Source organism: Malaclemys terrapin, chromosome 1 (assembly GCF_027887155.1).
Source record: "Malaclemys terrapin pileata isolate rMalTer1 chromosome 1, rMalTer1.hap1, whole genome shotgun sequence".
Classification (NCBI taxonomy): domain Eukaryota; kingdom Metazoa; phylum Chordata; order Testudines; family Emydidae; genus Malaclemys; species Malaclemys terrapin.
In genome coordinates this window covers 341638705-341650914 of record NC_071505.1, presented here as the reverse complement: position 1 = coordinate 341650914, position 12210 = coordinate 341638705, and the positions used below count along the sequence as shown (strand labels likewise).

The 12210-nt window shown below is 50.9% G+C and overlaps 1 long non-coding RNA gene across 1 annotated transcript; it reads left to right on the top strand.

Moving 5' to 3' along the window:
• Nucleotides 1-7: 7 nt before the first annotated feature.
• On the top strand, nucleotides 8-1233 carry LOC128830130 (uncharacterized). Its single transcript, XR_008443542.1, has 2 exons — nucleotides 8-63; nucleotides 929-1233. It is a non-coding gene; the product is annotated as an uncharacterized LOC128830130 (long non-coding RNA).
• Nucleotides 1234-12210: the final 10977 nt, after the last annotated feature.

The window sequence follows — 12210 nt, the reverse complement described above, 5'->3', positions numbered from 1 at the left end:
CCTGAGCCTCGCACCTACAGTTCCGCAGCAACTCGGTTCCGGCGTCTCCTCCCCGGGCCGCAGGTTTCCCTTCCCCCGAATGGCTCGTGCTCTGGGGCGGGGGTTGGGCCGGAGGCTGGTTCCCTTGCAGGAGGAATGCAGGGAGGTGGCGTGTCACAGCAGCCTGGGTGCTCAGCCCTGCCTGCACTCCCCCGGCCTCCACACAAGGACAGCCTGGGGCAGGGCACGTCTGGCCCTAGAGCTGCGCTGGGGAGAGGGGGGTATTTTAATACCTCAGTGTTAGGGCGTGTCCAGTTGTTTCCTCTGCACCATAGTAGGTGGAGGAAAAATTCCATCATTGAGGTATTAGGCTGGGTCTTGAGAGAGACAGGCTCAGGTCCCTGCTCCCCTCCCAGACTTCCTGTGTGGAGGGGTGTTTTGAGGATAAATGCATTAACCATAGGGAAGTGCTCACATACTGAGGTATCAGGGTCCACATGACTACCTGAGAGATGCATGAGTGTCCAGGTTTGCCCATATCTGTGTATCTATGTCTGCATGTGTCCATGCTCATGTGCATGTGCTGTGTTGGCAAGTCCTTTAAACAGCTTGTGGGTTTTCTATACCCACTCATATATGTTCTGATCTTTTAAGGTGTTCTTAACATCTGTTTTGTTCATTTATTATGGTGAGCATTGGAAGTGCTGATGCAGCTCCCACAGTCCTTATCATCATTATTATTTTTTGTCTCTTCCTCCCCTGCTTTTTGCATGGTCGCTAGCAGCCAAGGAATAATGCTAAACTCAAGCATAAAAGTGCTAAATAAGCAGGATCAGCTGTGGAGGAAAACTGACTAAAATAATACAATTCCTCTGCAGTCAGCCTGGCTTGTAAAGCATGTCATCAACTGTGTTGCATTTCAATTTCTTTTCTTTTCATTTCCCTGCAGCACTGGAACCCCTAATGCAACAGAGAGTGGCTGAGATGGATATGCCTCCTCCACTGGTTCAGGAATTGAGGGAGGAATTGATCTGCAGACAGCTTTGCACTCACTGAGCACCAAGATTTGGTAGAAAGCTTGAAAAGCAGTTACTCCCCCATGGCATGAATGTGTCAGTGCCTTTTCCTGCTGCTGGAATGAACTGACTGTAGTCAGAAGTGCCACCAACATCTGGATTTCTCTTCTTCATTGTCAGATACATTGATTTGTATGGGTACTTTTAATAAATTCTGTTGTCATAGGGTGGAGATGGATGGCAGGAGAGAGATCATTTAAACGTTGTTCTCAGCTGCGCTGGTCTGGCCTTGGATATAAGCAGCCACTGGGGTCCTGGCCTGATTCAGGAACTCACCACCAGGCCCCAACAGCAGGGTCTTAGAGGTAAGAAGCTCGTGGTCCAATCCCTTTTACTGGGACCAAAGGGGAAGAGAAAGTTTATGACTCTCAGTCCCATGCTCTAACACTAAGTATATTCTAAAGAAGAGAACGTGTCTAATGGTTACAGCCCAGGACTGGGAAGCCGAGGAGCTGGGTTTCATTCCTGGCTCTGCCAGTGATGTAGTGTGTGACCTTAAGTAAGTCACTTAAGGCCAGATCCTCAAAGGTGTTTAGGCTCCTAAAGTCCATTGATTTCAATACCTGTGAGGATGTGGCACTTAATCTCTCTTTGCGTCAGCTGAGCCATCCACAAGATCCATATAATACTGTCCTACTGACAGGGCTATTGCAAAGCTTGTCCATTAATGACTGTAAGAAGCTTTGAGATGCTCTGTGACTTGTTACTACAGAAGTGCCAAGGATTATCCTAAAAGTCTCTAGTCTGTTTTGTTTTATAGAAAAAAAAAAAGTGGAGGGGAGGAGGGGGAGAGGAAGTCTAGGAAGGCCAATACCCCTGAGGACATTCCTGAGATTTTATGTGGAAAGGTTTCTTTACAAAAGCAGGTTATTGGATCCATCTTGTAACTACAATCTGAAGTTTCTCCACATAGTTTCCATACTTTATTTTGAAACCTCAGTTCCCATTAGAAAAAAAAAATCACCCAGGAACAATCTTATGAAACAGAACCAGTGTTTAGCATGGAATTGTTTGATAGGAACTCCAAAGTGTCTTCTGTCTATCTGGCCTGCTGAATCCACCGGCCTGTGAGTCTAGCACAGGACTAGGACACACGACAGCTGAGTTCTATTCCCTGCTCAGTCACTAATTCTGGGCCTCAGTTTCCCCATCTGTGAAATGGAGATAATGATACTGACCCACCTTTGTAAAGTGCTTTGAGATTGAGGGATGAAAAGCCCAAGGTATGTGTTATTTCCTTTCAGGAAGATGATTTTCCATACTTAACCTCATGGAGCCAACCATACCATCTTAGTCATTCCACTTCTGCAATTCCCCACCAAAAGTAACTAGGAAGCTAAAATTCTTTAAGACTGGAAGGAAAATCTCTGAATGACTTTCTTCACCTGTACCGACGTGAAACCAGCCAGGCAGCCAGTGATGCATAATACTTCTGAAATGTGGTGGCAAGTAATTTATAACATTAACTAATCCACAGCATCCCAGGCTGTTCTCCCATTTGGCAGATGGGGAAATGGAGACAGAACCGTTAAGTGACTTAACAAAAGCTACAGAGCAAGTCAGTGTCAAAACCAGGATTAGAACTCAGGAATCCCAGCCTGTTACTCACATCAGGCAAGTACATCACACATCCCGCTCTGTTTCTGCATTGCTGATGAACTGACTCCCAACTGCCCCACATTGTGCTGGGTGGGCGCACCAGGCTGCTGGAGGTGTCCTTTTTCAAATGAGACAAACCCGAGGCCCTGACCCATTGTGATTAACAAAGATTTTTGCCAGAATGAGGTTATAAGCCCTGGTGTCCTGGTCAGATTCCAATTAGGCTCATTACATTCCATCTCCTGCCTGCAGTTTCATTTGGAGGCTGTATTTTTTCACTGCCTACTTAAAACTTTGGGGCAGTGTTGCTGTTAAGCAGATGCTGCATTCCACCTCAGAGGTGGCTGCATTACAGTGTTGGGCAAAGTGATTCCTCCACCCTCTGAATAGTTTGGGCAGTCAGTAAGGTTTTTAAGGCGTTTTAACATCCATGTGGAGGAAGCTCATCAAGTTGGGAAGAAGATTATAAAAACCTGCGCTGGAACTGATGTATGGTAGCATTAGGTTTGCCGTGAGTTTTGTGTGATGTACTGGATGTGTTGTGCTATTATTACAGGCAGGACTGGGATCTGGGGGTAAAAAAATTCCACCCCAGAGATTGGGGGGAGCAGATGAGTCTGTTCAGAAGGTGACCACCAAGGCGAGGTTGAGGAGCCCAACTGGCCCTTCGGCTAACAATACCACAACAATGAAGTACATTTGGATAACCCATGCCCACTCAGTGTGGCAGCTTGTCCTCCTCTAGTGGTGGCTGGGCCTATCGCAGCTTTGGCTATCAGAGATGGGTCTTTTCATTCAGGCCGTAGTGCCTTCTTATGCTTTGTGATCCGAAAGTCCCTGGTTTGAGCCTCATGGCCGGTGACCCACCTGGGGCGTAGCATTACGTTGACATGGCACCTTTCATCTCACAGGAGCCCCAGTTGCTTTAAAGGACTGTAGAGCTTGACTCAGCAGGCTGCTGAGAGCCTCTTGCAAGGTCCTGAGGCCCTCAACTCCCTTGTCTTGAAGTCAGTGGGAGCTGAGGGCTCGCAGGCCCTCTTAGATACTAAAGTGATAGGCACCCAGGAAATGCCACAGGGACATAGACACAAGATGCTCAGTGCCTTGCAGGATTGGACCTTACATACACACAGGAATCACTTTGTCAGCCAGTGAAATGCAGCTGCCTCTGGGGTGGATTGTAGCTGGGATGTTCTCTGACAGCACACAGCAATGCTACACCACAGGAAACAAAGAACATTTTGCAATTGAAGCTGCCCTAGGAGTGTAAGGATATAGAATGTAATTTACTCTATTGGAATTTGGGCAGGATACTTGGACTAACTTTTAGGGACTAGGACATGGGCAAACATGCCTAGTGGTTGGAGCAGGAATCAGTAGCCAGGAGTCAGAGCCAAGGGTCAGAATCCAGGGTTGGAACCAGGTTACTCAGAGTGAGGCGAGGCAAGACAAGACAAGGCAAGGCGTGGGTGGGTAGGTAGGTCCAAGGCTAGGATGATCAGGAGCTAACCCAGTCATGGGCAAATGCTCTCAGCAGCCAGCATGCTGCTTCTGCTGCAGGTCTTAAGCACAGGTCTGCTGATCCTCAGCCAATCAGGCAGTTTGGCCAATCAGGCAGCTCAATTTTGACCCAGCTGTCTTCATCAGGAGGTTAAGCTAGCAGGTAAGCAGGCTAGTTGTGGGTCCTTCCCTTACTCCTGACACTAACACCCCTCTCCAGTGTGATGTCTGATGCATGATTGGTCCAGCGACAGACCCATTATTCAATAACAACCCTGTGGTTTATTGCTTGGCTGGCATCAAAGGAGCCGAACAAACTCGCTCTTCTTTATGGCTTGTCAAGGGTGACTTTGGCAGCAACAATTGTTTGGAAGAGTCATTGCAGCAAAGGGAAAATCCAGGAGCTTTGTGCTGCCAACAGCAGCGTCACCCACACAGTAAGTTGATCTAGAATACCTGCATCTGACATTTTAGAGTATACGTATGGCTGATCACAAGACGTGTGACACACCTGTTTACAAGACAGACTGGTCCGCATGTGTGAGAGATTATAACTCCATCCTGGATGGTTAGGAAAGCTCCCTATATTACGTAAGTGTCTCTAGCCGCACAACCATATTTAAGATTCAGGATCAACACAAGTAGTGTCAAGAATGAGGAAAAGGAGCAGGTGACATGGACAGTTAAGTCTACTGTGACTCAGGTTTAAACAGCACAGTGGAAGATGATGCATTTTTAAACAGATCTGTTTTGGCGGGGGGAGGAGAGAAGGAAGATGTAAAAAGCAGCAGGTGTTGTAGAAAAATAAAGAACGCAACAGGGAGGGCTACCCCATCTGAACAGTCCCATGTATCGTGTGCCCCTGGGAAAGTGAGTGAGAATATAACTACCAGAGGAAGTGACCAGGGGGGTACATGTTATGGAACCTTTAGTTCCGGGATCAGCAACCTTTGGCACACAGCTCGCCAGGGTAAGAACCCTGGCGAGCCGGGCCGGTTTGTTTACCTGCCGCATCTGCAGGTTCGGCAGATCGCGGCTCCCACTGGCCATGGTTCACTGCTCCAGGCCAATGGGGACTGCGGGAAGCGGCATGGGCCGAGGGATGTGCTGGCCGGCGCTTCCCGCCGCCCCCATTGGCCTTGAGCGGTGAACCGCAGCCAGTGGGAGCCGCAATCGGCCGAACCTGTGGACATGACAGGAAAACAAACCATCCCGGCCCACCAGGGTTCTTACCCTGGCGGGCCGCATGCCCAAGGTTGCCGACCCCTGCTTTAGCTGCATGTTGATGATTCAATTTCAGACTAGCTCAGTACTGGTCAAATGTTATTGCCATCTGATTTGGGAGCCTGTGTGAAATGAGTGAGTGGCCGGCGAGCAGACTGTAATGGACAGCTGTCTACAACAGAAATCCCATCCCTAATGGCTTGGGGCAGCCTGCATACTGACTGCCTGCTGAGGCTAAGTGGAGAATTTCAGTCAGGGCACCTTTCACAAGGACTAATTGCACCATGTGGCTAACAGGAAATACTGTAAAAAAGCTAGGATTTCATGGCTGCCTGTCACAGAGCTGCAGCTTGTGAATATTTGGAACTTCATAGCAACAGCAAGAGAACCCAGATCCTCAGCCTCCAGAAATCAGACTCCTACAATGTTAGCTAAAGGAGAATCTCCAGTAGCTGTTCGCAGTATAGGGGCTATGACAAACCATTCTGATTCCATCCAGTGGAGGGTAATGACACACACAGAGTTTATAGCTCTGTGGGCAGAGAGACAGACAGTGCGTCTCTGCACAACACCAGTTCTGCCATGGAGACTAACTGAACTAACAATATTTTCAAAAGTCTATTCTATATCTGCAACAGTCACTAAAGGCTTGATATCTCAGAACTGCTCAGCATCTACGCTTCCCATTAAAGTCACCTTTGAACGTCAGGCCCTGAACCAATGCCATCTTTAATGCCACACAGGATTTGGACAAGAACATGAAATGAATTTAATGATTTGCCATTAAGCAAGTCATAATACAAGGATGCTGATCTCCAGGCTCTTTCTATAATCTAAACCACAATGACATTTTCCAAGCTATCTTTGTAACTGGCAGAAATCTTCTATTACGCAAGGTCCCATTTCTAGGCAGACACATGAGCCAGTTCTATTTGAGCACTTTAAACAAAATCCTTATTTTATAGGATGCCCAGAAATTATTTTGTCAGGAGTTGGATGCTGTTGCTTTCCTTCTTGCAGCCTGCGTTTGCAATATAAAGGCATTAGGTCACTTCATATAAAAATAATGTGAAAAGAGATCTTGGAGTCATTGTGGAGAGTTCTCTGAAAACATCCACTCAATGTGCAGCGGCAGTCAAAAAAGTGAACAGAATGCTGGGAATCATTAAGAAAGGGACAGCTAATAAGACAGAAAATATCATATTGCCTCTATATAAATCCATGGTACGCCCACATTTTGAATACTGCGTACAGATGTGGTCGCCCCATCTCCAAAAAGATATATTGGACTTGGAAATGATTCAGAAAAGGGCAACAAAAATTATTAGGGGTATGGAACGGCTGCCATATGAGGAGAGATTAATACGACGGGAACTTTTCAGCTTGGAAAAGAGATGACTAAGAGGGGATATGATAGAGGTCTATGAAATCATGACTGGTGTGGAGAAAGTAAATAAGGAAGTGTTATTTACTCCTTCTCATAACACAAGAAATAGGGGCCACCAAATGAAATTAATAGGCAGCGGGTTTAAAACAAACAAAAGGAAGTATTTTTTCACACAACGCACAGTCAACCTGTGGAATTCCTTGCCAGAGGATGTTGTGAAGGCCAAGATTATAACTGAATTTAAAAAAGAACTGGATAAATTCATGGAGAATAGGTCCATCAATAGCTATTAGCCAGGATGGGCAGGGATGGTGTCCCTAGCCTCTGTTTGCCAGAAGCTGGGAACGGGCGACGGGGGATGGATCACTTGATGATTACCGTTCTGTTCGTTCCCTCTGGGGCACCTGGCATTGACCACTCTCGGAAGACCGGACACTGGGCTATTTGGCCCTTTAGTCTGACGCAGTATAGCCATTCTTATGTTCTTATGTGATGCAGCACCAGGGTTAAGCTGCTGTGACATGAAGTTACATGGACTGCTACATTCCTTTCAACCTAGTGTTGGTCCAAAAGCAGCCCTGCAGGTCAAAGGCAGCCCTCAGACACAGACACTGGCCTGATCTTTTACACAGAGATACAGCCTGCGGAGATGACAAACTCCTTCATTCAAAGCTCCATCTGGATTCAGTGGAGGCTGCTGGGACGAAGCTGGACTATCGCGCAGCACAGACCTATTGTCTCTCTGCACCATCAGGAGCAAGACAGACCATTGCTGTTTGGAAAGTCTGGGGGTGCGGGGAGGGGTCCTGTTCACATGGAAACGGAGCATCACGTGCTACGACAAAAATACTAATAATACAGCTGGCTACAGCAGCTTTCTCCACAGGCGGCTTGGATCGAGACCCGTGTGACGCAGGAGGTCGGACTAGATGATCACAGTGGTCCCTTCTAAGTTCTGACCTTGCAATCTACGAATGTAAGACAGACTAAGGGCCTGGCCCCGTTCCCTTTTAGGCCAGTGCAGCCCTGGGCATAGGTGCTGGAACTGGGGGTGCTGCTGCCCCCCCAGGGAAGTGGTTTCCATCACATACAGGGTTTGCAGCTTGGTTCAGTGGCTCTCAGCAGCCCTGGCCCAAACAGCCCCTGGGAGCCCTGGGGTGCCCCCAGCACCAGTGACTCAGTGGCGGCAGGGCGGGCAGTGCCTGGGAGGGGACGCTCTGCAGCCGGAGGCCTCGCCCCCCAGTGGAGTTCAACCCCCGCGTGGTGACGGCGGCGCCGCCGGGAGCAAAGATCAGGCCGGGGCAGAACTGGACGGGAAACGTGGCAGCCTCTGCACAGCGCAACCAAACTGCACAGGCAGTAGAGACACCCGAACCTGGCAGCTTCCCCCAGCCCCTCACGCCCTGATTGGCCCGCGCACCGTCCTTTGTCATTGGACGGTTGCAGCGTCAGTCAAGCCCCGCGGGGCCGGAGGAGGCCGCCCCAGCAGCCGGCTCGGTGCTGGGCTGGCCCGCCCGGGCGGCCATGTTGAGTGTGGCCAAGGCCCCCGCGGGGGCGGAGGCTGGGATGACCGGGTTGCGCGAGGCCGATCCCAGCCGCCTGCTGACTCGGGGCTGGGCTGGAGGGGCCATAGGAGCGGCAGCAGGGCAGCTCCTGGTGCCCCTACAGGAGGAATCGGGGTCACTGCCCAGCCCCCGCTCTCCATGGGCAGCCCCACAATGGGGGATCCCCTCAGTCACCATAGGGCAGGGACCCCCACAACCACTCTGCCTCTCCACTGGGACCCTATTATCTGTAGTACCAGAATGCCCAGGGGCCCCCACATCCTGGTCCGGGGCCCCACTGCGCTAGGTGCTGTACAAACCAGAACCACAGAACAGAGGCAGTCCCGGCCCCAAAGAGCTGCCACATCCAGCGATCTGTCGACCCCACCTCCCCGACCGCTGGGTGTGACACGGGACGTACTGTCATGGCGTGGCAGGTGGGGCATGTCCAAGGCAAGGTGATTTACAGCAGCACGTTGCCTCAGGAGGGGTATACACTGGCCAGGAATAAATCCAGGCTGGAAGTTAGAAGAGAAGTGAGGCTCTAGCCTCTGGAGCAGTGTGTGTGGGAGGGTGGGGGTAAACAATGAAACTACAGTCGTTATAAGATGGCGCTTGATAGGTTTATGAACAGGATTTTATGGAGGGGGTTGCCGCGATAGCAGGGACTGGCAGGGTTGCCAGGTGTCTGGTTTTTTACCGGAACGCCCAGTCCAAAAGGGACCCTGGCAGCTCCGGTCGGCACTGCTGACCAGGCTGTTAAAAGACTGGTTGGCAGCGCAGCAGGGGTCTGGGGCTAAGGCAGGCTCCCTGTCTGCCCTAGCTCCACATGGCTCCTGGAAGTGCCACTGGGACCCCGCATCCCAAACCCCTCTAAAACCCCAACTCCCTGCCCCAGCCTGCCCTGGAGTCCCCTTCTGCACCCAAACTCTCTCCTGGAGCCCGCACTCCGCACCCCCCAACACCCAGCCCTGAGCCCCCTCTTGCACCCAAACCCCTCATCGTCAGCACCACCCCAGAGCCCACACCCCCAGCCAAAGCCCTCAGCCCCCCACACAAACCCTAACTCCCTGCCCCAGGCCAGAACCCTCTTCCGCACCCTGAACCCCTCATTTCTGGCTCCACCCAGAGCCCACACCCCCAGCCCATACCTCCCCTGCCCCAGCCTGCAGTCCCTTCCTGCACCCCAAACCCTTAATCTCTGGCACCACCCCAGAGCCTGCACCCACCCAGCCAGAGTCCTCCCCCACTCCAAACCCCAAACCCCTGCCCCAGCCCGGAGCCCTCTCACGCACCCTAAACACCTCATTTCTGGCCCCACTTGGAGGCTGCACCCCCAGCCCAGAGCCCATACCTCCCCTGCCCCAGCCTGGAGCCCTTTCCTGCACCCCAAACTCCTCATCCCCAGCCCCACCCCAGAGCCTGCATGCCCAGCCGAAGTCCTCACCCCCACCCCAGCCCAGAGCCCTCTGCACCCTGAATCCCTCATTTCAGGCCCACCTGGAGCCCCCAGTCCAGAGCCCATACCTCCCCTGCCCCAGCCCAGAGCCCTCTCGCGCACCCCAGAGCTCGCAATGCCAGTCGGAGCCCTGATCCCCCCTCCCACATCCCAACCCTCTGCCCCAGTCCAATGAAAGTGAGTGAGGGTGGGGGAGAGCGAGTGACCAAGGGATGGGGGATAGAGCAAGCAGGGGTGGGGCCTCAGAGCAAGGGGAGGGAAGGGGTGTTCGGTTTTGTGCAGTTAGAAAGTTGGCAACCCAAGGGACTGGAGATGGTGACCCAAGAGGTCCCTGCCAGTCCTATGATGTGCTGAGAGGTGGTGACTGACCCACAGGTGTGTCCCATCAGATACAGTCAGATGGCTGGCAGCCAGCAGCAGCTACATATTGTGATGCCAGCTGGTTACACTGTGACTGGTGTTGCCATCTTTTAACATATGGCGATATCATAGTGTCATAACATTGTAGAGTTATCACCGGTTAATCATGAGCGAAATCAAGGGGATTTTTGAGTTCTCTGCAGAACCAGGTCCATAGGGGCAAATCTTCTGCCCAGTGCATCACCCAATTCCCAATGATTTCTCTTACTCCCAGGCCTTATCTACATTAGAGAGAGAGATGCTGCTGCTAAGTACCATTTGTTCCCCTTGACTGATCTCAGTGAACCATGTGTCCCCATTCACAACTGTGCGCGCCAGCCATTGATCAGTTGTGTCAAGTAATGCAAGACTCACCCCAATTCTGACAGGTACCCCTCCTCCTAGACTACAGGCTTTTGAGAAGTCAGGACCATTGTCTTCCTCATGCCTTTTAATGGTCTTTCTTAGACATTGAGAAGCTGTCGCTGTTTCCCGAGTGTCCAAATCAGGGATTGGGTGGGTGGGGCTGCAGGGGTGAGTTCAGGACACAACGAAACACAACACTCATGAAAGCTGTTCTCCTTCCAGTGTTGGTGGATGGGGTGGAAGCTCTGCTGGAGGTGACTATTAGACTCCTCCCTCTGGGCTGCACCTCGTCCTCACATTCCCTGCCCTCTTCTGCATGCTGCTGCACAAGGTGTCCTCCCCCCAGCATTCAGCTCCTCACTGTGTAGTGGTGGGCACTGTGCAGCCTTGTCTGCCTTGTGGTGCATCAGAAGCAGTTTGCCTACCAAGGGAGCCTCCAGTGGTACAGAGGCAAGAGGCAGGATTTGCCCCTGAATAAATAACCATGGAACTCCTAGCCATTACCAGATCAGTCATTCTCACCTGGACATGTGGCCTCCTGTGTGCGGCCTCTTTATTAAACGGAGGGTGGGGGGAGGGGAATACGCCTCTTAGCATGATGCTACTTGCTACTTCCAACCCCTGCAAAGGGATACGTTGCCATTATTTCTAGAGATTTTACCCACTAAGTTAGCTGAACCAAACTCTTCTTTCAATTATAATCCTTCTGACAGTATTATAATATACCTCCAACAACTAGATTTGTACTTGTGAGCTCTTTGGATACAATCCTGCTCCTGTGAATGTCAATTTCTGACAGTGTCTTAAGTAAAAAGCAACCAAAGAGAGCATTTATAAGACCCAACAACCTGAACATGTAGTGTTTTAGTGGGAGATGCTGCAGCCTGCATTTCATGTTCCCAGTCAACCCTTAAAGTGAAGTTCTAGTCTGAAAAAGGACAATAAACATGTCACCTTCTTACTCACCCCCCTTGGTGTTGGTGGGTTTGCAACTGTAAACCACATTAGTGCATGGGGGAATCTTTGTCTTTCTCTAATGGATGAACCATGTAAGAGGTTGTAGCTGACTGGAGCACAGGCCAAAATATTCAAGAGTGGCCATTCATTGCTGAGGTCTCACTTTTTGAATGCCCAGCTTGAAACGCTCCAGGCCTGATTTTCAGCACCTCTGAAAAAATCAACTCCAAGTCGTCTCATGTCAGGCACCCCATACAGTGGCCCCTTTTGAAATTAGTGGCCTGAATAAACAACATTGCTGATAATCCATAGGAAAAACTAGAGTCCAGCTCCCTTTCTCTTAGCGTTGGTCTTGCCACCAGGGCCGCCCAGAGGGGGAGGGGGGGCAAGTGGGGCAATTTGCCCCAGGCCCCGGGCCCCACAGGGGCCCCCACGAGAATATAGTATTCTATGGTATTGCAACTTTTTTTTATGGAAGGGGCCCCCAAAATTGCTTTGCCCCAGGCCCCCTGAATCCTCTGGGCGGCCCTGCTTGCCACATTGACCTGAGGGGGAAGCTATAACAGAGAGCAGCTCTGGGCTTCTCTACTTTACACCAAAGGCCCATTGGCTCCCATAGCAACCCCTAAGAGGAAAGATGCAAAAAATAGCTTTAAGCCACCTTTATCCGCCCCTCCACCCGGCCTGCATTTTCTGGAGCACAGAACCACAGCCCTACAC